This window comes from Condylostylus longicornis, unplaced genomic scaffold (assembly GCF_029603195.1).
Source record: "Condylostylus longicornis isolate FDR11 unplaced genomic scaffold, ASM2960319v2 ptg000004l, whole genome shotgun sequence".
In the NCBI taxonomy this organism is placed as follows: Eukaryota; Metazoa; Arthropoda; class Insecta; order Diptera; family Dolichopodidae; genus Condylostylus; species Condylostylus longicornis.
In genome coordinates, this window is record NW_026577973.1 from 17,703,586 (window position 1) to 17,729,417 (window position 25,832).

Genomic DNA, 25,832 nt, shown 5'->3' on the forward strand with positions numbered 1-25,832 from the left:
TCGCCGTCGCATCTCGAGTAGTGAAGAAAGTGCTTATATTAGTAAGAAATTTTCTTAAAAAAAAAAACAAAAAAAAAATTAATAAAAAAAAAAACAAACAAAAATAAAACGATAAGCATAAAAAAATTAAAATTAATAATTAAAAAATTAATTAAAAAAAATAAAATAAAATTAAACTACAAAATTCAAAGTACGTACGAATACTAGAACACAGAGAAATAAAAAATTAATTTATAAAAATATAAATAAATAAAACAAATTTTTTTTATTAAAATAAATAAATTTTCCAACTGAGGAAAAAAAATTTTTATAATAAGAAGAAAAAAAACTTTATATGCTTTAAAAACGAAAAAAAAAAAAAAAAGAGGGCAAAGTTTTGAGTTACACAGAAAAAAAAATTCTACTTTAATTCTTCTGGTACAATTACCATTGGTACACACTATATGGAAAGAATCCATATAGATAACAATTAATAAATATTCCAAAAAAATTTTCAAATTAAATTAAAAAATAATTAAAAAAGAAATTGAATAAAAAAGAAATCCTTTTACTTCTATTTGAAATTGAATGCTTAAATTTTTATAAAATAAAACAAAAAGTAGTGAAAAAAAAATAACGAAAAATTACGAGAAAGGAGGAAATACTAATTTTTTTTTAATTTCATTCATGTTTTTTTTCAATTTTTTCTTTTTTTTTTTTTTGAAATAAATACTTTGAAAAGCAGGAAAGCTATACACAAAACATACACATGTACTTTACCTACAACGTATATGAATAAATAATAAATTATATGTCACATATACATATATATATATACAAGCATATTTCCTAAATATATATACACACATAAATAAAATGGAAAATTAAAAAGACTTTAAGAAAAAAAGAAAAAATAAAAAAAAATAGAATAAAAATCTTAAAAGTTTTTCATTTAAATTTTCTTCTTCTCTTCTTCTTTTTTTTTTTAAATTCTTAATTATTCTAATTTAATTTTGATTTTTTTCTTCTTTTTTTTTTATAATTCTCAAGTACATATGCAGTTGATTTTTTGTGGAAGAAATTTTTACTAAAAAGAGAAAACGAACTGCGTTAACAATTAATAAAAAAAACAAAAAACTGTACATAAAATAAAAAATTTGAAAAATTTTAATTTTCCGCTAAATTAATTTTTAATTTAATTTTTAAAAATTTTTAAAAATAATTCATAAATCAATAACAATTAAATAAATTTTCATTGAAAAATTTAAAATCCTCATAATCTAATATACGATTATTTTACATCAAATTATATGTATATGTATGTACACTGAAAAAAAAAAATGTTTATAATATTAAAAAAAAAAAATTAATTTAAATGAATTTAAAAAATGAAAATGTAAATAATATTTAGTTAAATATAATTAAAGAAAAAAAAAAAATAATACAAACAACTATAAGAAATATTAAAAAATACAACAAAAACAAAATATAGAATAGTATTATACATCCATACATACATACATGCATATATACAAGAGTATATATGTACTTTAATTAAAAATAAAAATGACCACCGATAAAACTTTTCTATTAAATTTATTTCCTGGGACCAGTGTTTGAAAAAAAAATTCAAAAAATTATAAATGAAAATTTATATAAAAATAAGTAAATAATTTAATTAAAAAACAACAACAACAAATTGAAGAAAATTACTACAAAAAAATCAAATTGGAAAAATAAGGTTTGCCATTTTTCATAATTTTAATATTTAAAAAATAATTTTCAATAATAAAATAAAATCTTTTTTTGTAAATTTTAAAATTTAAATATAGCTACGTACATACATGTATAAAAAATTAATTTAAATTAATTTAAAAAAAAAATTTGAAATTTATAAAAGAATAAAAAAAAATAGTATTTTTTTTTTAAAATGAGTTCATTGAACGAAAATTTCTTTCTAAAAATAGGTACTTAAAATTTAACCTCTTCTCTAGCCACCCACTGCCCCCCCTCCCCTACTTCTATACTCCTATATGTTGTTGAATATACATATATTTTCCAAACACCCTATATCTATATTTGGACCCTTTTATATATAGAGGGGTATTATAAAAGTGTTAAAATTCATTGTTATATTGGAATAATTGCAATTAAAATAAATAAATTTTATTTTAATTTTTTTTAAAAATATTGAAAGCTCTAGGAGGATATTGAATTATTTTAAATTAATTTGGAGGAAAAGAAAAATAAAATAGACAGATAGTATATCGTATATATTATGTGCATAAAAATGTTCATGTGTGTGTGTCTATGAGTGTGTATAATGGTTATTTTTTTTTATATTCTAGAATGAATAAAATTTTTTTTTTCTTATAAGAGATCAAAAAACTCCATTATATATACAGGAAAAAAAATGTATATTGTATACATGCATACAAAAATATTTATATATGTCAAATATAATATATATATATTTAAAATATTTATATACATACACTTACACATTAATTTTTTATGTTTTGTTATGATATTTTAATTTTATTTTTTTTTTGTTTTTCCTTGTATCCATTAATTAAAAAAGGAAGTAAAACGATTTTTATTTTCTTTTTAAATTTTCATTAATATTTATGTATGTATATATATATTATATATATTAAATATTATACATATATTATATATTTATATACGTATAATATATTATAAGAAAATTTAATACTCATTTTTATAATAGGGTTGTAAACTTATATAATTATTATACAAATTGTAGTATTTTAACTACATATAATTGATGAACTACTTGTAGTCAATATACCTACATTTATATCAAATACATTTAAATGTATAAATATATTTTATATTTGTGTGTGTTATGTGTATTTAATATACGTTTACATCTTATGCATTTGTAACCTATTTCCATATATGTTCATGTTTATGTCAATTTTGATGATTTAAAATGACTCAAACCCTAGTATAATGCTAAAATATTTTATAAAAATATTTTATAGGGGTTTAAAATGCAGTGATATGCAATACTGTATATATAAGGTAATATAACAAATTCAATTTTATAAATTTAAACTTGAAATAATATTGAATGTAAAGCAGATTATACATTTTCTAAATAAAATTTGTTTGAAACCAATGTTTATTACAAATACCGAAATAATTTCAAATTTTACTCTTACATTTGATAGTAATAGCTACCAACATTATCCATGATGGCATAAACTCAGTTAAATATGCTTCACTTCATTAATTAAAAGGGGGGGGGGGGTGGGAGGTCATTGTATAATAGCTTTGATTGACGATTGTTAACTTAAAATTATTTATTAAATTAAAAAATCAAAATTATTTTTAATTAATTTCTTTCAAAAAAAATATGTATAGATTATATAAAATTTTATATACATATATGCACAAATTAGCACAAATGTGCCAATTTGCTTAGGTGTACGATTACATGTGGCCTATCTTAGCCACCCGGTTCTCTTGAGAAATCTATTTAAATAAACAAACATGTACTTAGAATTTTTTCCATTTCTCTTCAGAAACTCAATTCAGTAAAAAAATGTCTGCGTTGCGGGTGAAAATTGTAAATGTTTCGCTTTCATCACATGTTTTTTGTAAATCTAAGAACTCTTTAATTCTATAAAAACTCATATACATCTCTACTTCTTAATATTCCTTTTTATATTCTTAATATAAAAATTGGAAATGCTCCACGTTTATTGGAAATTATTTTTAATTTTAATTTCTTGTAATTTTTTATTTTTTTAAAATTTAAGAAGAATATTCCTACTCATATGTTGTTTCTGAATTTATTAAATTGTTTCTTTTGTTCATTTAAGGTGTAAGATAGCTGTATAATATTAAAGAAATTCTCTTCCAAATGACATGTGTTTTGAGTAATTGTCACTTTCGGTTTTTATAATAAACTTTTAGTTCCAGAATTTGATTGCGTATAGTTCTTATCGCTTTATCAAAATGGATTGAGTATGTCATAAATAGCATATTCTAGCAAAAACTATTCACTTTCTACTAGTAAATTTTAGAAAAACGAGACGATTTTTTTTTGCCGTGGCAGCAATATCAATTTTAACACATTTGAAAAAAAAAATACAGAAAATTATACAAATAGAATGCATAACTAACTTATAAAATTTGTGATATCAATTTTTAACAAAGGTTAATGAAATGGAGGTTGAATTATAGACACAACTTTATTAAAAGTTTAAAATTTTAAAAGAATACGAACATTAAATAAATTATTAAATACTTATTTTGTATATATATTTCATAAAATATAATATAGAAATATTTTGCTCTGTTAGTGTTATACTTGCACAATTTTAATTATAATTATCCTTCGTGTACATAATACTATGTATATAAAATACATAAATACACATTTGTAGGTATACATTCGTTCATTATAAAAAATTTTTTTACTACAAATCTTTATATTGCATGTTACAACTCTAAAATGTGTGTATTTTAAAAATGAGGGAAAATCGATCGATATTTTAAAACTTACGAAAACTTCCGATTTACGAACGAATGAAAATATATTTTTCTTTTTGCTTATACAACGTTGTTTCAGTGTAGAAAAATACAATTACATAAAATTAATGTATGTGAGTGTTTTTTTGTTTTTTGTTTTGTATAACATTTTTGCAATTGTTTATTTTGTTGTTGTTCTTTATCTTATATTTTTTTTACTCTCCCAATATTTTAATGTTCAAAGTTTTTATATTTTTTGTTCCTTTTTGTTTTCTACAAAAATCTTGTATTCTTATCGCATATGTAAAAATGATAACAAAAAAAAAATAAAAAAATTTTTTCTTCCCTATATAAAAAATTTTTTTTTTTAAAGTCTTATAGTCAGGGGTGGTAGTTTTTTTTTTAAGTTGTTGTATTTGTTAATGTGTGTGAAAAATATTTACTTAAATTCTAAATTATGCTTAAAGATTTTATATTATAAGGATTATAACGTGCATTATTATTAATTACAAAAATGTGAACGCCATAGATTTTTAAAGACGAGAGTTAGTTTGAGTCATGACTCAAAAAATATTGATTTCAATAATTCGATTCTATTGAATTTCAAATAAAATACAAATTTTATGGCATCGAAATTATTTCAATTTCATAATTTTCATAAAACTTTGAAAAATTTTTATTCTATTTCAATTTAACGAGGGTGTATACAAGAACGAAATTTTAGTAAGAACTACAAAAAAATATAAAAATAAAATTTTAAGAGAGCCAGAACATACACAAATTTGTACATAACATAAAATATATAAAAATTGGCTGAAAATGGGAGCATTAAATAAACGTCATGTCCTGGAATTTTTTTCTTGTTTTATAAAATCGGTATACAGACCAATCCATAAATAATATGCCAGAATAAGTACAAACTACTTTTGAATATATTTAAGTATATGTACACTTAATATTTTATAGATAATAAAATTTTTGTATGTGTATATGTATACACATTAAAGTACATTCATATTTTTTTTTTATATTTGAAATACAAATACATTGAAGGAAGAAAAAGGAGTGACATAGAAATTACTGTATACGATATACTATGCTTCTTAGTAAAGAAACAAAAGAAAAGAGAAAAGAAGAAAAATTAACATGAATATTTTGGCTAATTTAATACACACACACACACACACTATAAATATGCACATACATCTATATAAGTATAAGTATATATAAAAAATGAAATTTAAATGCCTTTAAATAATGAGAAATGGAATTTGTTGAGAATATTATTCTCACTTAAAAGAGTGAGATTTTAAAGGATATTTTATATAATAAGAGAAAAATAAATGGAAGAAAAAAATCATATAAGCCAAACAAATAAAAATAAAAGGAATAAATTATTTATTATAATGACCCGTTATAAATTTATGTTTCATAAGTATATAAACATGCATTTATTTTTATTCTCATAACGGTGCGAGTATATAATTCGTATAATAAATAATATGAATGAATGTTTGTGGTGGTTTAATATTAATGTGTCACTCATATATTATACTGATTTATATGTATATTTGTATGAATGAATGTATATACATAAACATAATACTGCTTTGTAAAAAAAGCGAATTAACGAAATTTTTTTGTAACTGAACAATAGCTTTAAATAAAAAAGAAATCATTTTTAGGGCGAATAATTTTCTATATTGTTGTTTTTGTTTTCTTAATAAATTCTATAGAATCACTAGATACTTAAAACAGATAAATGGTATATTTAATTATATTATTATACACATATATGTATGTATGTGTGTAAGCATATAGAAAATAAAGGGTTATGATGTCACATGAAATTATTTCAATTTCTTTGATTTTTTGTTTTATTTTCCATAAAAGAAAATCATATTTATGTTAAGCACATACATTTCTACAAACATATATACATATGTGGTATATATGAGTATGTTTGTAATGTTGTGTGAGTTTTCATTCCGATAAAAATACAAAATTTTTTTTTTCATTTGATATTTGGTTTTTCGTCCAATTTTTTATACAATTCGAATATTATTTTTTATTTTGGTGTTATTTTTTATTATTATTCCATAATTACTATGTTGTTGCCGGTCAAATGTTTGTTTTATAAATTTATTTTAATCAAAAAGGATATTCGGTTGAGGAGCAGAAAACAAAATTAAAAAAAAAAAAATATATGATTTTTTTTTTGTCTCTTTATTTTTAACCTACAATCATGTAAAGTGAGGATCATTAAATCCTTTCTATATGGAATTTTAAGTGCATATGTATAAATAAATTTGTACATACATAACTACATGTATGCATTCATTTAAAAATAAAAAAGAATAAAATTAAATATGTTAATATCGTGTACATGAAATAATATTATATGTAGTTTTTTTATTGTATTTAAACAAGGATGGCATACATACAGACAAGTTTTGTGTAAAAATTTCAATTTGGAGGAAAATGACCTTTCGTTATGCGATTTAATTCTAGTTATACATATATGTAAGTAGACTTATATGTGTGGTTTTATTTATGTCTAGGCAATTTATAGAATTTTATGTTATTTTATTAAAAAAAAATATTTTGTAAAAAAATATTGTGATTAATAAATTTAGTGAGAAAATAATTTACTAGAAGGGAGCAGTGGGCAAGCTCATGAAAAATATTAAATAATAATGAAATGTTATGGAAAAATGAAGAGAAAATTAAAATTTAAATTATTCTCGGAATATGTGTTGGCCTGAGCGTCTGGTTATATACAGAACTCTTGTATCATTAATGATAAAAAACTAAAATATTATACAACATTGAGTTTTATTATTAAAATATTTTAATTTTATAAAATTAAAGCTCATTAATTAGAATTCCATAATTTATCGAATTCTACGGCAGGCTAGACACCTACCTAGGTAAAACTCTGTGACGCAATGAAACTGGGGCATGATTATCTATGATGTCATGCACTAGCTCCATGTTCCTCCTAAAAGGAAAAAAAAAGTAAAAAAAAAGTTTGATTAAAATAAATTTTTTTTTTAAGTTGGAGCCGCTCTTTTGATTCTTTTATTCTAAGAATTTTTGTAATTCATATAAATTATTTTATAATAATTTTATTCTATTTTTTGTTACTCTTCTCCTAGATGTATGCAATAAAAATTATTTTGGAAAACTTTCCATTAAATTTTTGCTACATGCATTAAGATATTTGTTTGCTTCAGAAATACTGTCTCTTTCTCTTTATACTGTCAAACTTCTCTAATTGTTAATTATTTATGTTTATTTAGCATTTTAAAATATTTTGTTATATATCTTAGCTTCTCTAGTTAATTGCTTAGTATTTGCATTTTTGAGTAAATATATTATTAATATTACTGTGTCAATTCAGAATTCAGATCTCAGAGTTTAATTCTGCGATAAAGAACGTTAGAGCTTTAAATAATGTTTAACACAATTTGTAAGCTGACACAATATTAATTTAAAAACTCGTTTGGTCTGACAACCCTTACAAATCATATATTTTCTTTAATTATGAATACATTTTTCTTATAATTTACTATAATAGTAGATTTTGTAATTAGCGATTACCTTTGAAAATTTTTTATAATGTGCCTGCATTCATTTTTACTTTAAATCATAATCATCTATAAGGAAAATGAAATTTTTATCGCATGCTCAATGAAATATGTATATGTATATGTAGAATTATATGTAATCAAATGCATTCAAAATTTATTTTTCAACTGAATGTTAATAAATAATGACATGTTACAGTAAGAAAATAAGCAGGAATGTCAAAAAGGTATGAACCATTAGAAAATCTTGGGGGTAATTTGCTATGCGACTTAGAATCAAGTTTAGGTTTCTATTTAAAATAGTTATTACATATTCCTATTAATATGAGCAATAAAACTGATCATCATCTTTACATTTTTCTCAAAAATTTTCTTTTTGATTAATTCAATAGGTGTGAGCCAAAATAGAAGCATATTATATACAATTCATTCGGCTACAGTAAATTCCTAAAATTTATATTTTATATAATTTTAATCTATAATGAGATTTTTTTAACTTTCTTATCCGAAAGTACAACATTAACCAGAATAAAAAATCTGATGTGTTTAAATCATAATTTCGTTCAAATGTACTAGAATCCATTTATGTCATTTGGATTTATTATAAAAATCCCTTTTACAAATGAGGAGATTATTTAATGTTTACTCACAATTATTTATTGTTATACGTGATTTTAAGTATTTGTTATGAAATATGAAAATCTAAATAAAATCAACAACAAAATAAAAAATTTTAACAAAATGTAATTTTTCTAACAAAACCCAAAAAACAAATACCAAAAAAGAAATAAAAAACAACCAAAAGCACAAAAAGGACATCTAAAAATCTAAAAATAAAAAGGACATCATTCGAAAATACATGACCTTTGATAATATTATTTCAATTACAAAATTTAATTTAAAAATAAAAAGACAAAAAGAAAAGAATAAAAGCAGAAAACACAAAACAAAGTAAAAATCAAATATAGAAAGTAGCGCAAATTTACAATAATGTTGACATTTGTATGTATGTGTTTGTATAAGAATATAGTTTGTATGTACAAACGAAACAAAAAAAACAATAGGAAATGCAAAAACCACAAATAAAAAAATTAAAAAAAGGAAGAAAGGAAAATAAAAAATCAATTTTCAAAAAAAAAAAAAACAACAGAATTTTTTTTTTGTTGCATTGCAAAATAGAAAAATTTAAACATTAAAAGGACATTTATTTAGAATCCTGCAAATAAAAATCTGTTTCGGATTACATACATTCATACGACAATAAAAGCAAAATTATTTTCTTTTTGTTTTCAGTTTCTTTTTATAAGCATTAAAAATTCAGAGTACAAATTTTTCGAATAAGCCAAGAAAAACAGAAATTTCGTTGAACTTTACATAAATTTAGGCGTAAAATAAAGGTTTAGTTTAAATTTTATATAAGCAAACAAACAAACAAAAAAATTGAGAAAAAAAATTTCCCCCTTGTAATTTTTTTGCCCAAGTAAATTTACTAAATTTAAAAAGTAGTTGAATTAAAAAAAAAAAAGTAAAAACATAATAATAAAAACTACTAAATAAACAGAATGATAATAAGAATAAGTAAATTTAATTTTAAAAAGTTGACAACTAGTCTCTTCCTCTCTCTCTCTCTCTCTCTCTCTGTCTCTCTCACGCTTTTTCTTTCTTTCTCTCTAGAGACTTACCAAAGTTACCAAAATATGTATATAAAAATTAAACAAAATAAAAAAATTCTTTCTTTTTTGATTATGAGCAAATTTCCCCTTAAGATATAAAAAAACAAAAATAAAAAAAATTAGATCAGAGATAAGACACAGTTTTCGGTCAAAAAAAAAAAAACAAATTCAAAAAATTTTTAAAGCAAACGCAACAACACCAAAAAGAAAGGTAAAAAGAGAGAGAAAAAAAGAAAACAAAAATTATTGGTTTGTGTACAAATTTTCGCTGCATTTAATTATTTTCGCCGCGTTCTTCTTCTTTTTTGTCCATTTTCATTCATTTTAAATTTAAAGAAATCGGTTATAGGCACATTTATTTTTCATTAAACAGAAATGGAAAGAAAAGAAAAAGGAATAAAAATAAATTCTATTCCCTCATATTTCACCCATATTTTGATAAACTTTGTTACAAACCTATATATAATATATATGTACATACATATCTTATAATATTAAATAGGCATACATAGATACATAGTTTGTCATACATAATTCTGGGCATACTTTATAATAAATTCTCATAAGTTACACTTTTTTTTTATATACAATATTGAGCTTTGTGTGTACTTTCATATTAATATTTGGAGTTATAATGGATGTGTGTGTGTGTGTGCGTGCGTTTGTATATTACCATTATTTATTGTGTAAAAGGATTCTGTTACTTTGAGAAAAAAAATCGTTTTAATATTTATTTTTTTTTGTTCCTTTTCATTTACTTTTTTTTTTTCACTCAAAAGACCATATAAAAAAATCAGAAGGCATAAAATTCAAAGATGTTCTTCAAGTGAATATACAACAAAACATGAAAAATGAGATGGTTTGTGGGTGGGTATTTAATAATAATGTAAAAATGAGAAGATAGATAGAGAGGTAGAGATCTGAAATAATAAGAAGAACAAGGAAAAAAATAATAAGGACCTTAAAATATATGTGGATGGTTAAAGGTTGTTTCAGTTCTTTCTATTTTTAGCGTTCACTTTGTTTTTGCTTTTTTGCTTTTCTCGTTACAATATAATAACATAAATTGTTTTAAGTATACCTAAAATTTATATTTATATATATATATATAATCTTACCTAATACATATTTTACACTCATATTTAAATAGAATATTTAAGTCTTTGGTAAATATTTTCACAAGTCTGCACAAATCTACTTTTTACTGATTGTTTTTTTTTATATTTATTTTCTTTTTTGAGTAAAACTGTGTACATACATATATATATATACCTACTTTCAGCTTGGGTTTAACATTTTGGATTTCAAAAAAATTTGAAAAAAAAAGGTTAAATGCGTTTAGGTTTTTTTTTTGTTTTTTTGGTTCTGATAATCTAAAATGGTATAGAAAAGAAGAAAATCTTTGGGTAATTTTTGTTTTTTAAATACCAGCAGAATTCAAGAATTTTTTTTATACTTTTCACTTTTTCGAATCTGTGGTTAAAAGAGAATAATATGAGAATAGATTTGAAAGATGGTAAGGTAAGTACTTAGATAAAAATTTAAGTGGTATACAAAAGTGGAATTTATGATGTCTGAGATGACATGAAATTTTAAGTCTGTTGAAAATAAAAAGAACGAATGAACAAAAGCATACATACACACTTATATGCAATTTTTATAATAAATTCTAAAATATGATTAGAAATTTAAACTTTTCGTTTTTTTATTGTGTATTTGAAAATTTTTTCTCTAAATGAATTTTATTATTCAAAAAAAAAAAAGAAAAAATTATTTTGCTGACATTTTTAAATTTTTATTTAAGGATTTTATCGATAATTTTCCATTAGAATGAAATTATGAAATTTTAAGAATACATAAAAAATTTTACTGCTTATTTATGTGAGAATTTTCTTATTCAATTGCAAATATTTAAAAGATTGTATGACCTAAGGACTGAAACAAAAGTTAGGAATTTTAGATTTGTAAATTAAATTATTGGCCATCAATTTTTAGAAACGAATTATGACCAATTTGTTATAATTCATCTTAAATTCTAATTTTATTTTATTGCTTCTTTTGAAATTTTTTCCATTATTTTACCATAGACAAATCAAAGGCAGAAGACTTTAGTTTATTCCAGAGAATACCTTTAAATTTATTTTAAAAATACTCAAATGTAGTTTTTTAAAAGCCCTCCTTCAAAGTTTGAAAAATCATCGTTTTCTATATTGTAAAACTTCAAAATATTTTTGGGAAATCATGATACCGGTGGTAAGAAAGGAGAATATGTATATTCTAACTCATCACCCTTTTCATGGAAAATTTTCGCTCTTGTTTAAATTATCGGAGAAATTTTCATATGATATGCTTTTGTTTAAGTTCTACATTGCTTAAGTCATCCTCTTGTTTAGTTTCTCTAATAAAGTTGCTTATAAATTTTTGTAATAATTTTAATTGTTTTTAGAGCGTTTCAGATTGGTCGTAAAATTAATAAAGTGTACTATACTGGTAAAAAGTCATTTAAATTAGTTATAAAAGGCTTAAGTTTCTACTTAAAAGAAATATATAATTTTTAAATAAAAGTTAAGTTAGGCCCTTTTGAACCAAACATTTTTACTTTTGCTTTGAGTTTTTAAAGTTTTAGAAGTAGTATGCACTTTTTATTAGTACACTTCATTAATATTTTCTCTTGATTCTCTTGATTTCTCTTGATTGCACAGAAACTTTGCAATATTTTTTGATTAATTGATTCAAAAAACCTAAAAAGTTTGTAATGCAGTAGGGCCCAGTTAAAATTTATTATTAAATGTTTAATCAGTTTTACAAAAATTTTTTTTTAATAGGCTCATTATAAATGAGAAATTCCACAAATCATTTAGGGAAATGAAATTATGATGTCAAAAGTATACACGAATTTGTTAAAAGTATAAAGAACTTAATTATGGAAGCTAACTCTAATATTGTGCTAATATTGTACGATACTGTCATTGTGACAGTATCGACAAAAATTGGCAAATAAATTTATTCGTCATACCAGTGAATTTACTAGCTCAAGAGAATTCGACAAGTTAGCATATAGGGAAGTCATAGGTGCGTTCCTTTTAAACAAACAATAATTCAAAACATTCCGAAGTAGTTTAGTGTGGTTTGTAAATAGAACGTTGTTTTGTAAGGCATATTATTATAATAAGGATTAAACCTGACTTATATTGGGAATTTGATGCTTATCTTATATTTAAAAATATTAAGCCATCTCTCGGAATAAATATGAGTAACTACTCTACTAAACTGATTTGTAGTGTCAAATATATGTATGTATGTTATTATATATTAAAAAAAAAATACTTTCAAAAGTTTTTGCTTTTGAACAATTCATAATAAGTTGAAAGAACTTAAGAGGTCCTTTCTCAGTTGGTGTCAAAATAACATTGAAAATTTAAACTAAAAAAAAAATAGAAAATAAAAGAAAATTACTACTAAAACTTTATCTTTTCTGTTATACACACAGCTATAAAAATTTTAATTTTATTTTTCATATAAAAGAAAAATGACAACAAAATTATGGTATGGTGTAGGTAGTTTTTCCATGAACGATGTAATCATTGTTCGATTATTACTAAATTTTAAAAAAATTCGATTATTAAAATTATTGGAAATTTTTTGATATTGGAAAATATTGAGGAATTTTCGAAATTTTTTGCTTATTTTCTGTACCTTTAGGAAAAATTTCAAAGTTTATTTTATTTTTAAATTTTTTTTTTTAAACCATATTCTCTCAAGGTTATTATAATTCATTTTGAAATTTTTGTTTATGTTAAATTTCAGCGTAATATGTGTGCATTTATGTATATATATATAATGTAAGTATATATTATTACATTGTATAATAGCGTTTAGCTGACGGGCTTTTTAAAGAGAAAAAAAACCATAACAGGAGAAAATAACAATAAATTTTTTTTTTTTTTCATATCGAAATATTTTCCAAACAATTCCACCCTGTACCATATCAGAATTGTATAACGATAATATTGTGAATTATTTTATATTGTATTTTTGTTATTCTTAAGAGGATGACCAATGCTGCAGCTGGTTTCTTTTAAAATGTAGTATAAAATCAGCAATACGCATTTTCTAAATTTAATATGGCAGATTAATATTACCAGCGCAATAAAAACTAGCTAAAATTCTAGTTAGAAGGTGAAGGAAAATTGTTTTACTGTTAAATTCTTGTAATTGTTTTTCATATATTATAAAATGGTATTGCTACAGAATTAAAGTTAGTAACTCATACTTCATATAAATTGCATTAAAGGTTAATAAATAAAATTGGGTCAAATCAATGGTTTGTAATATTGCCTTTAAAAAGAACCATTCAAATACCAAAATATTTCACAGATTGCATATATTTAGGATTAGTCAAAAAAAAAGGAAAGAGGCGTTAACGTAATGCACGAATTTAAGGGTTAATTGCGTGAGCTAAGAAAATTAATTATACTGCAGTTTAATATTAATTAGCTCGTGATTTCGGAAATATATGTTGCTGAAAATTTAATTTTTACAAATTTCGAGAGGCAATAGCTTGAGAGGAGATGGAGGTGGAAAAAAAATTTCTTGTAGCCAAATGAATTATTTATTAGCATCTAAGAGAAGAAAAACGATTTTAAAAATTTGTCAAAAACGGATTTTTGACATTGGTTAATTTTAAAGACGATTTTGGCGTAACACTTTTCCGTTCGCAAAATTTGAAGTCTATCTATGATTTCTTTAAAATAACGTTTTTAGTTCTTCTAGAGGTTATAGCTTTTAGAGGACGAGAGATAAGTAAAAATTTTCTTTTGAGGACTTAAGTTGTCAGTAAAAATCTATTTATTAATCAAATTTGTTTACAACTCCAAATCTAGGGTAGCGAAGTAGTTTTGTTGCATATACAGTAAATCTGGAATGTTTATGATAAACTGATTACACACATATATGCAAATATTTAAAAATAAACGTATATCTAAATGTGTGTACGTACTTTTTTTTAAAATATTTTTTTTAACTTTTACTGATTTAGCATGTATTCCAAAGTAGGTGTGTAAAAGTACGCCTATTTGTAATTTGATAACAATGAAAATTTATTATCTTACAGTATCAATTCGAGCAGATCAAAAATAAAAGAACTTTGTGGTACAAAAAAAAAATTTAAAAAAAAATAAAGAAAAATTTTAACGTTTTTGTACAAAATGTGCATGTGTGCTTGTATGTTTTTCGTGAAAATGTTTCAGTTTTTTTTTCATTTTTAATGTGTTTGTTTTTCAGTAGGAGAAAAATATTTTTGTAATTGTTGTTAGAGTTGGTTTTCTGTTCATCTAAATCCCTGCCATCCAATATGTTTTCTTCTGAAATCAAATATAAAAGCTTTGTCATGCAATCTTTTGGTTTTATTTTGTTTTTTGTCAAAAGTGATTGATTAGACTGAAAAGTTTTCAAATGATCAATTTCATCTTATTATTTTCAAAATTTCACTTATTGGATGCCTCCTTTCTAAGGGTATGATCTTTTTAACAGCGTCAACCAATGGAAGGAAATATTTAAGATGAAGAGTTTTACTTACATGACTTGATATTTTGATACGGAAAAGAAATGTCAAACGTTTGATATTTAAAGTAATAGGTTAGTTTTTACAACTGCAAAATGGAATTTTCATACTGAAAGGTTGTCTATTTCTAAAATAATCAGCTACTTTGGAAGAAGTGTTTAAAGTCTTTCGTGTGTAAATCGAACACAGTTATAGGCACACTCTTTCGGGCAAAATTTTTTTGTACATGCTCGGTGATCCGTTTTGTATTTGCATTTTGATGTCAATTTTGTAATAACGGTTTTTCGGAAAGAGAACAATATTATAAATGTTTGATAATTCTTATATTTCGCGCCAGATGGCTCACCAATTTTTTTTCTATAAATAATGTTGTCAAAAGATTTTGTACGTACAAAACTATCAAAAACTTATGTACTTTTAAAAGTTTTTTGCTATTAAGCGAGTTGCAGTTAAGGGTTACAAATATTATGAAGAATTACGTGTGGGCAAAATATTTAACGCGTATGAAAGAGTTTCGTTTATACGTGTTCCAAATAAGCGTGTTCGACTGTATATCTAATAATTCATTTATATCAAAGGAACGCATACATTAATTCTCTAAATTATTAAAGGTCTTCATTGGTTAGAGCAAAAGGTCGTATTTCGACGTACTGATGTATCAGAGCAAAATTTTGCGCATCTATTACTAACGCATATTTTTGCCAAAAAACCCTAGTGTAAAATGTTCTTTTATCGAGAAAAATTTTAAAAATGACATTTCAAAAAATGTTTTTTTTTGTTGTTTTAAAAAATAATTTAATTTTTTTTTGGTGTGTGTCTATTGAATGCCAATTTGTGAATAAGAAAAAAAGTTTTCGTAAATACTTCCAAATTACAAAAGAAAACTCATTTGATTCTAAATTTTTTACAATTTTAAATCGACAATTTCTTTCGGTTGTTCATCAGTTAAAGGAAAATAATTTTGCTTTCTTTTTTTTGGAACTCTTATATAAGTGAGGGAGAACTACTATTGAACACAAGTTTCTGATGTATGTTAATGTGGTAAAAGTTTTCATAATTTTTGATAAATTTATCATAAATATTCCTAACTTTACCAATCTTGTTGATATGAGTTTAGTTTCCGTCAATATTGCTGTAGAATCGAAATATTAAACACAAATACATTAGAAATATTAAATACAATTACATATTGTTATTTTTAATCGAAGAAATATAAAACCTGCAAGTTTTATTACTTAAATCTCAAACACATATGAAAAATATAGCTCTCTTTTTTCAGAAACAAAAAATTTTAATTTTTCTGAATATTTCCAACTGCCACACGCTCATAATGTAAAGGTATTGAGTACACATACATACACACATACATAATTTTTTTTTAATTAAAAAATCTTGGATTTATTTAACATAATAAATGTTGGTGCACCAAAATTACATAATGGTATGAGAGAGAGTTGGTAACAAATAAAATTCAACGACAAAATATAAGTCTTTAGTAAACTTTGACTTTTTGTATACATGCAATTTTTAACATGAAAATTAATTATTGTTTTCTAATTGTTGAGATTTTCGAATGTTTCTGACAGAATTAAATAATTTTTATTACAAAACATTATTCTATCATGTCACTTGGTTTTTTCATTCCATATTAAATATTTTATAAATGACAAAGGTGAATATACCTACCTGTTTAATTATTTCTAAGAACAGAATTAAGCAACGAACAAAAAAAAATTTCCTTCTGCTGATAATGTTCCGACCAGAATACGAAGAAAGAAGAAGAAAGATAAAGTGAATAAATGAATAAATAAAAGTAAATGGATTTTTATTCACCACCTACATAAAGTTAATTGAAATAACATTATTGTTATTCCTTTATTTTTTGGTTGTATTATTGCGTACAGTGTTGTCACCTTGAACAATTTTAATTTTGCTTTTTTTCTTTTTTGGAAATTTATCCAAATTTATTCCGAAAATTTCTCAACAAAAACTGAATTTATTAAGAGATCGCTGAGGGCAATCAATGTAAGTTAAGGATTCCATTATTTATGCTAATAATTTATCTAGAGAATTGGAGATTAAGTATATTACCAAAACATTTTACCTTGAGTCACTATGGAGGCGGAATTAAGATTCTTTCGTAATGTATGAAATGAATAGAAACATCAATTATGTAAGGGTCTAATTTTACATTTTATTAAAATTAATTTTGTTTTATATTTTTTTTTGTACTTTTTTTTTATAGTTTTTAATTCTGTACAAATATCATAGTTCAATTTTCTTGTGATGCAATATTTTAGTGCAATGGCCCTTATCTTCTTTTCAGATTATAAGTTCTTCATTTTAAAACACTGTGGCACCCATTTGAATAAATTTTTGCAAAAATCATTGTACACAAATACTCGTATTATGTTTTTATCAATTTTATTTTAGAGTAGTAGAGAAAGTTTGAATTCATAATTTATAAAAATTACTACCATTCTCTTAATACTGCTCTCTTTTTTCTAACAATAGAATAATTTCTCGTTTACTAGAATAATTCTCATAGCATGACAACACTGGTATTATGTATATTTGGAGTTCATTAATAAATTACAATGAAATGGAAAATGTTATGGAATTTTTTTTTTCTACAACAAAATAAAAATCAAGGCCATGATTTTTGTTCTTTAAAAGGAGAGAAGGAAAGAAACACGTTCAAAGGAAACTTTTTTTTTTCTTTTATTTAAGCTCATATAAAAGTAAAAATAACATAACATGAAAATTCTTGTTTATTTTTTTTATAAATCAATCTGTTAACAAACCTGTAATATTTTATTTAAATGGCAATTAATTATAACGCTGTTCTATTATTTTATTGTTATTGCCTTAAAAATATATTTTTAAGAACTTAACTATCTAGTGTATTAAAGCGTATCGTGTGTGTGAGTGTTTATGTGTTTTTCTAATTATAATATTTATATTTTGTTCATATAATCGTAATTTAATTTCATTTAAATTGTTTGAATTAATATTAATTAATATTGCATGTGCGTAAATATTTATTATGAATCCTAAAAATATGCAAAGTAAAATTTTCAATGAAATTCTTCTCTAATATAAAAGGTATGTACAGAAGACAATTTTTGTAATTACAAAGCAAGGAACTCATTTGAGGGTCGCTAGTGAGTGTTAAGTTTTTTAATTTAACACAAAACTAATGAAAATGTAATTCTGTTGAGTGATTATAAAACTTGTCCTCTCTACAGCACTATAATACAATGGTTAAATTGATTTTGTACATAATAAACAATACTTTGAAAAATCAATTTAAATATATTTCTTGAACTTTTGAATTAAATTAGAAATTAGAGTTTTATATAGTTAGAGCACACATTGCAAGAAGATCTCTTACGTCAATATTTGCTTTGACAAAAAAAAAACGAGAACAAATCGAGTTGACTCTGTTATCTTTTTCGTACGCTTTCGAGTTTAATTTATAAAGTCACAATTACAGTTGTCTTTCATATATTCTAAATGTAATTTGAATTTTATCAGGATAGCCTGAATACTATTTGAGATTTGATGAAATTACTATTAAAGTATGGCGCAACTACTGTGTCGAAACCATAATTGAATCATTGTTTGGACCACACTAAAAATTAAATAAGATTCTGAATTTTTTGCTTGTTTTAAAATATTGGATATGAAAAAAAAATTAAAAGTTTTTTTCTGCATGTAAGACAATTATTTTAATTCGTCTTTTTATTTGAAATAACTTATATATCATTTGAGATAGTAAGCTGAGAATTTGTATATCAAAAAAAATATTTTGTGAAAAATTTATTTCTATATAAAAAAATTAGTTTTACTCTCCCTTAACTCCTTCAACTCCTAAAAATACTTCTTTTTAAAAATTTATTGTATCCAAACCACAAATATCCGAACTTAGTTTTCCGAATTTACAAGTTTTTCCAAATTTCTATAAAAGAGAAAAATTAGCAGAATTTCTATTTTAGTTAATTGAACTGAAAAATTCGACCATTATGTTAACGTTTCTTTTAAGTTTTGTTTTTTATCCAAAAAGTATGCAATCATTTTTCTTTATAATATAATTTCGGTATTCATTTAGCTAGAAAACTGTTTTTAGAAAAGTATTTTGAAAAGCAAATATTTAAAGTAACATCTAGAGAATTATTGTATGAGCATTAATTTTGTAATTCTGGTATTATGAACGTCTTTTATCTTCTTCCAGTATTAATGGAATAAAAAAAAAAATCCTTAAATTTTTTATGGAATCAGTTGTACTTGTATACTTAAAAAACTGATATGTTTATGTGTACGTAATCCTGATTTGTTATGTCTATATTAAATAAAGTTTAAAATTCTAGCCAATTAATTTTTATTACAGCTTTAATAGTCTAATAATTGCATATTCATCTTGATATATTTTTGCTTTTACTTTCATTTTGAAATTTTGAGATAATTTGATTCACAACTATAATTATAACTATGATATAAATGTATATGCGCAAATATTTATGAATTATTTTATGAATCATAAAAAATTTTCTCAAAAAATTTTAGATTTTTTTGTACATAAATATTTTGGTGTAAGACGCATTCGTATTCGTAAGATATTATGAATATGGTATAACAAACATAAAAATTTTATAATATAAGCACATTTGAGGATTGCCAGACCTTTAAAGTTTACGAATTTTCCATAATTATTGTAAAAATATGGTGTTGGTATTAATAAACTATAACGTATCAATAATCGTTATACATTTAATCGCATACGGTAGAATGTTTCTTTAAAGTATATTGCTGTGAATGTATACGATATGATAGATTATACGGTATTATTAAAATTGGGAAAGAAGTGAGAAACGCAGAGTGCGTTTTGAATAACATAACAAGTTTTTAAAAATAAAAGTTTTTCTTAACACTTTATTTTACCATTTGAAGAGCACCAAAATATCCATTTAAAAATGCCAAATAAAGCCAAAATTATGAACTCTTTTAAAATACACAGGTTTAGTCTTAAGACCTTGTTCAATTGTTATAATTTACAAATCACAACATACTTTTGTAATTTTCTTATAATTTAAAAATTATATTGATATTAGTCACATAATAAATGACTTCGCAAAGTGCCATAGTGCTTTAAAATTTAGGAACGCGCAATACAAAACCAAACACCACTGGTACTTTCAACTAGTAATGTTGAAGTATAATGGCAGAACAACATGCTATGAAAATACAATGACAATTAAAATGGCGTTTACATACATTTTCAATTGTTTGTTTAACAACAACAATTTATTAATGGAATCGAAACGAGTTCGATTATTAAAACAAGTAACCAGTTTTTTTGAAATGGCCTTCCATTCAAAGCAATAGGAGATAAAAATCGTAACAGTTATAAAAGTTATCAACGAAATCAAATAAAAACTAGCATAAAAACTGAAGAAACTTTTACGCAAATTTGATGTTAAATGTATGTTAAATATTTTATAATTTATTAAGAGGCTACTTTTGAAATTTAATTTACATTATTATATAATTATATATATGAAAATTGAATATTGCCAGAAGAGTTCTTAATTTCTTTATGAAATCTAAACTAAAGACAAAGAATAATATTTAAAAAGTTTGAAAAGTACTTGAATTAGAGAAAAAGTTTGCAGTATTTTTGCAGTAGATTATTTGTATAATGTATTTCCATATACATATACACATACACACAGTTATACAAGATAATAAATTTCTATAAGCGCATAAGTGTGTTAATCACTCTTATTCTTTAATTTTTCTTTTAATTGGATAAGACATTATTAAGTTTTCTAATAGATGAGATTATAAAATATTCTCTTTAATAGTCAACTTTTTAGGTTCTGGATTTGGTACCATTAATTAAGTATTCCGATGCTGTGAGATTACAATTTTATATTATTGATTTTGTGATAAATTGGAACTTTTAAAAGTAAATTAAAATTTTAGTATTCTACGAATGAATCAAGAAATTGTACTTTCTTATGAAAATTTAATAGAGATACAATTAGTTAATAAACATTAAATACCATTCATTCGAAGCTCTAGGTAGAACTTAAAAATTAGAGTTTTCGGAGTTGTTTATGAAGTACATGGTAAAAATAGCTATATATCGTTGGAATTTTGTTTGATTGATATGAAAAATCTACACCCGAAAGATGGAACTCAACACTTTTCAAAAATTAATTGCTTTATTGAAAAGAAAATGATAAAATTCAATTTTAAATCAAGACATACATTTCGTGAATTTTTGAATTTTAAATAGGTTGGTAACTCAGAGTATTTTTTTTTTTAATTACATAAATCTGTTATAATTTTGTATGCTATTATATAAATAGACTTAATATACAATAATTATTATGAAACTTATTTTTTTATTTAATTAAAAAAAAATATGACATACACGCACACAAAATAATTTACTTGAAACTCTTATAGAATGCGACTAAATTGCTTTCGGTACATTTATGTATATACATAATTACATACGTGTAAATATATGTGTATGACTTTAATTAAATAATGGTGTATATGAAACTAATGCCTCATTATTGTATAACATGTGTTTATAAGTAGATGTAAGCCAAATATTTTGTTGCGAAAAAAAATTGAGTATTTTTAGTTAAAATTGGCTAGACAGCATTATTTTATTTTTCTACTTGCTTTTTTTTTTTAATTTTGATCTTGTTTTTGTGTTTTTCTTGTACTCCTATATATATATGTGTGAGTATATATCATGTACCTTGAATCTTTTGGTATTTTTTTTATTAATATCCTTTTAAATATATTTATAATTAATTTACAAATATGTCATGTCAATATGTTGTGTTTCTGCGGTTATAAAAATGAGTAAAAGAAAAAAAATTTGGTGTTTTTATAATTGAGAATCCATTCAAAATTCATTATAATTGTTATTGATATTTGTTTGGTAAAATGAGAGTTTATTTTTAAACCTAAATTAATATAGATTACAAAAAAAAACATTATAAACGTTATTAATTAAGATGAAGAAAAATGTGATTAAAATGTGATAAACGAGTGGCATTGAAATAAATTTGGATCAAATCAAAAGAATTGTACAGTAGCGCTTTTTCTTTGAAGCAATGAAAATTTATTTGTTAAGAATTAGTTAGCAACTTGAACTTACGATTATTCCCAATAATATTTCATAGCCGCACCAAAATTGTTTTATGAAGTAGATAAGAATTGCATACTTTTCGGAGAAATATGAAAAATTAAAAAATACAATTGCCGAATTTGACTAATTAGGCCAATAAAAATTTACCTAAAAGCTATACATTTTGTTGGCAATGTATTAGCATCTTGTTTTGAAAGTATAAGGTACCGAAAAATGAAATTCTATTATTTTGGAGAGGAGACAAGTTGGAAAGGGGAGGGGGGGGGGGGGGGGGGGGAGGGCGGTAAGATGGATAAAAGAAACAAGTCAACACTTTTCTTCGATTGCAGAATCTAAAAAATATTTGTGGTTTAAGTCGCAATAAGCAGTTAAAAATTAACATTTTTAACTATTCTCTGGGTATAGTAAAGATTAAATTTTAATTTTCTATCTAATATGCTATAGAAATTTTGAAAACATGCGCACAAAATGCACACAAGCTCAAATTTGTTAACTTTCTAATATAATTTAGCTACTACATACAAATGAAAATAAGGGATAAGTATAAAATTGCATACTTTTAGGGATTTTATTTTGAAAAAATTTAACTTGACATTGGAGATTTTTTCAATAGTTTTTTATTTAATATTCTGGAAATTTTACTTACTTAATTGAATTAGCAAAATCTTTTCGAATTTAAAACAGAATCAACACAAATGCATCAAAGTAAACTATTGATGACATATTGAGAAAATCTATATAAATTAAGGGCTTGGGCGCTTATATAATTCTCAACTTAACGTTAAGTATCACTTTAATAATATGTTAAACAAGGCGAATTAAATGCTTGGTTTAATTAAGCGATGATCAAAAGAAATCATTTACCCATACATTTTGCAGATTTCTTATCTTGGGAGATCTAGTTTGGTTTATGGTTAAAAATAGTCAAGTTTGGTCTCCATTTTATGTGATAAATATTAATATGATTGAGGTGGTGCAAAAAAAATTTCTTTAATTTGCATTGCGAAACTTAACCGGGTTGATCCAATGAGACTTCAACCGTATGACGATAGATTAAGGCTGATTGATTAATAATTGAGAGAAGAATAGGAAACCGTTCATTGATATTTAATCTTTTTAACAGATCATCGTGAAAATCATGAAAAATTTAGTGTTTCAATTTTTAACATATCATTTTTAATATTATTATAGTTTTAGAACCAAGTTGGTTTGATCGACTTCTTTGCATTGGACGGACTGCCACCATTGCTGTAAAATAGAGAAAATGTTTGCTGTAAATAGAGAATTATGAGGTTTCTACTTCACATGGGATTTATATTGGTGGTAAACTAAGATTCATTTATAAAATTCTGCCTTAAGTTTTACTTTTTTTAAGCAACATAAAATCCTGGAATTTAAATTTTAAATTCAAGAAATTTTAAATTTTTGTTTGCTTTATTTTCTTAATTATTGTAATTATATTAAAAATTTTTTAATATTATTAATAAAATTTTAATAATCTTTTAATATACCATTTTGTTTTTTTATACATGTGCGTTCTAGATAAATTTGGAACATTTTCTTGGAAATTTTGCATACTTTTCCATCATTTGCCTAAGGTACATTGCGCAAATATTTATATTTTAAACTTTATAAAAAGAATTTTGTTTAAATATAAACGAATTAAAAATGAAATTTCAGTTCTGTTCTACTTCACATGACGTTGAAAGTTATTTGTTTGTGATGAAAATGAGAGTTTTAAAAAATTTTCAAAATATTCGATTTTTTAAGATGTTTTTTGTAATTATATAGTTTTGAAGAGGATATACAGTCATTCGATCTTATTTAATTTGAAGAAGAATTCCTTTTTTAATTTTTTTGGATATAAAAATTTTTTGGAATCCTTGAGGTAGTTTAAGAGCCGTCATTTTTAATGTTTGCGTGTAAATATAAGAAAATTCCATAAATTGGGCCAGAAATTTTAAACAATAAATCAAATTCATTGTTGATTGTTATTTTAACAGAGATTCTCTTTACTTCTCTACAAGATAATTGAATATTCTATTACAAAGCAGTTCAATTCCGTGTCATTATACACAAGTATACCGTTTCAACTTTCTTTTGGTTGTATACCCAAAAGACTAAAATATTGAAAAATGATGATGAACATTAATAGGAGTACATCCTACTGAAATTCCCAACAAAATATTGGAAAGAAATATTTTGTATTAACAAAAAAATCAAAAAAATCAAGATTATATTTTGAATTTTGTTTTAATATTAATGACCCCCTTTCAGCGAATTGCATATTCTTTTTGAATTTGTTTGATCTGGTATAGTACTGCTGGTCTTATGTGTAACATAATTCATTTAAAAAAATTAAATAAAAAATATTTTTCAGAGCAAATTTTAAATTTAATAAAATTTAATATTCAAATTTTTCTCAATTGAAAAGCAGAATTAAAAAATGAATTATGAAAATTTTTCAAAAGAAGTTTATTTTTAGTTGTTAGTTAGGTTTATTTTTAGTCTGCTTAAAATTCTTCATTACATTTTCGGAAATACAGATATTTGAATATAAATCGGATACTAAAATATTTGAACTCTTTTTCTAAAATTTTACATTTATATATTAAGTGTATTAGCAGGAGATGAGTAGAAATGTAAAAATTAGACGAAATGAGTTGGATGGTATTTAAAAGATTATTAAAATTCTTTCCTATTTCGGAATAATATCGCGGCACTTATTATTTTAAGGGTAATTATAAGGTGAATTGTTTACAATAACATAAAATTTTTCGTACGAATTTGCTTACTCATATTTATATGACAATTTAGTATAGTTAACGATTAATAAAATTTTATCAAAAAAGATATTGTTTAATCACTGGAATTCACATGTTTTATCGCTGGAATTCGCTATTACGATTTTCTATATAGATAAATATAAATTTACATATACATATTTTTTACATATTCGCAAATTATGCGAAAGAATATGATGACTAAATTTTGCCCATTACATGGAAATTATAAAATAATTTGAAATCTGTACGCCTGTTATTTGATTTCCCACTATATTTATGTATTATGTATATGTGCCTACATGAATATTCTACTTTGGTATCAAATATTATTAACATATATAATAATTATTTGTTGAACTTTATCAAATACACCCACATTAAAACTGTATTAAGGGTAAATTTACAAAATAAGAGAGAACTTCTACGGACCCAATACATTGTAAAAAATATTGTGTGGGTATATCTGAAATTTCCCTTATTACGAAAATTTTCAATAAATTTGTTTATTTAAAAGTTTAATTAAATTCAATAATAAATTCGTTACTGTAAGACTTAATTTTGTTA

At 23.3% G+C, this 25,832-nt stretch overlaps 1 protein-coding gene across 10 annotated transcripts in view; it reads left to right on the forward strand.

Moving 5' to 3' along the window:
• The first annotated feature begins 1,581 nt into the window (after positions 1 to 1,581).
• Positions 1,582 to 25,832, forward strand: part of LOC129608305 (rho GTPase-activating protein 100F) — a 122,504-nt gene continuing 98,253 nt past the window's right edge. For all 10 annotated transcript variants that reach the window (XR_008696885.1, XR_008696887.1, XM_055519740.1 and 7 more), the window contains exon 1: positions 1,582 to 1,720. The gene's annotated coding sequence lies outside the window, so the exon portion shown is untranslated. The remainder of the gene's footprint in view (positions 1,721 to 25,832) is intronic.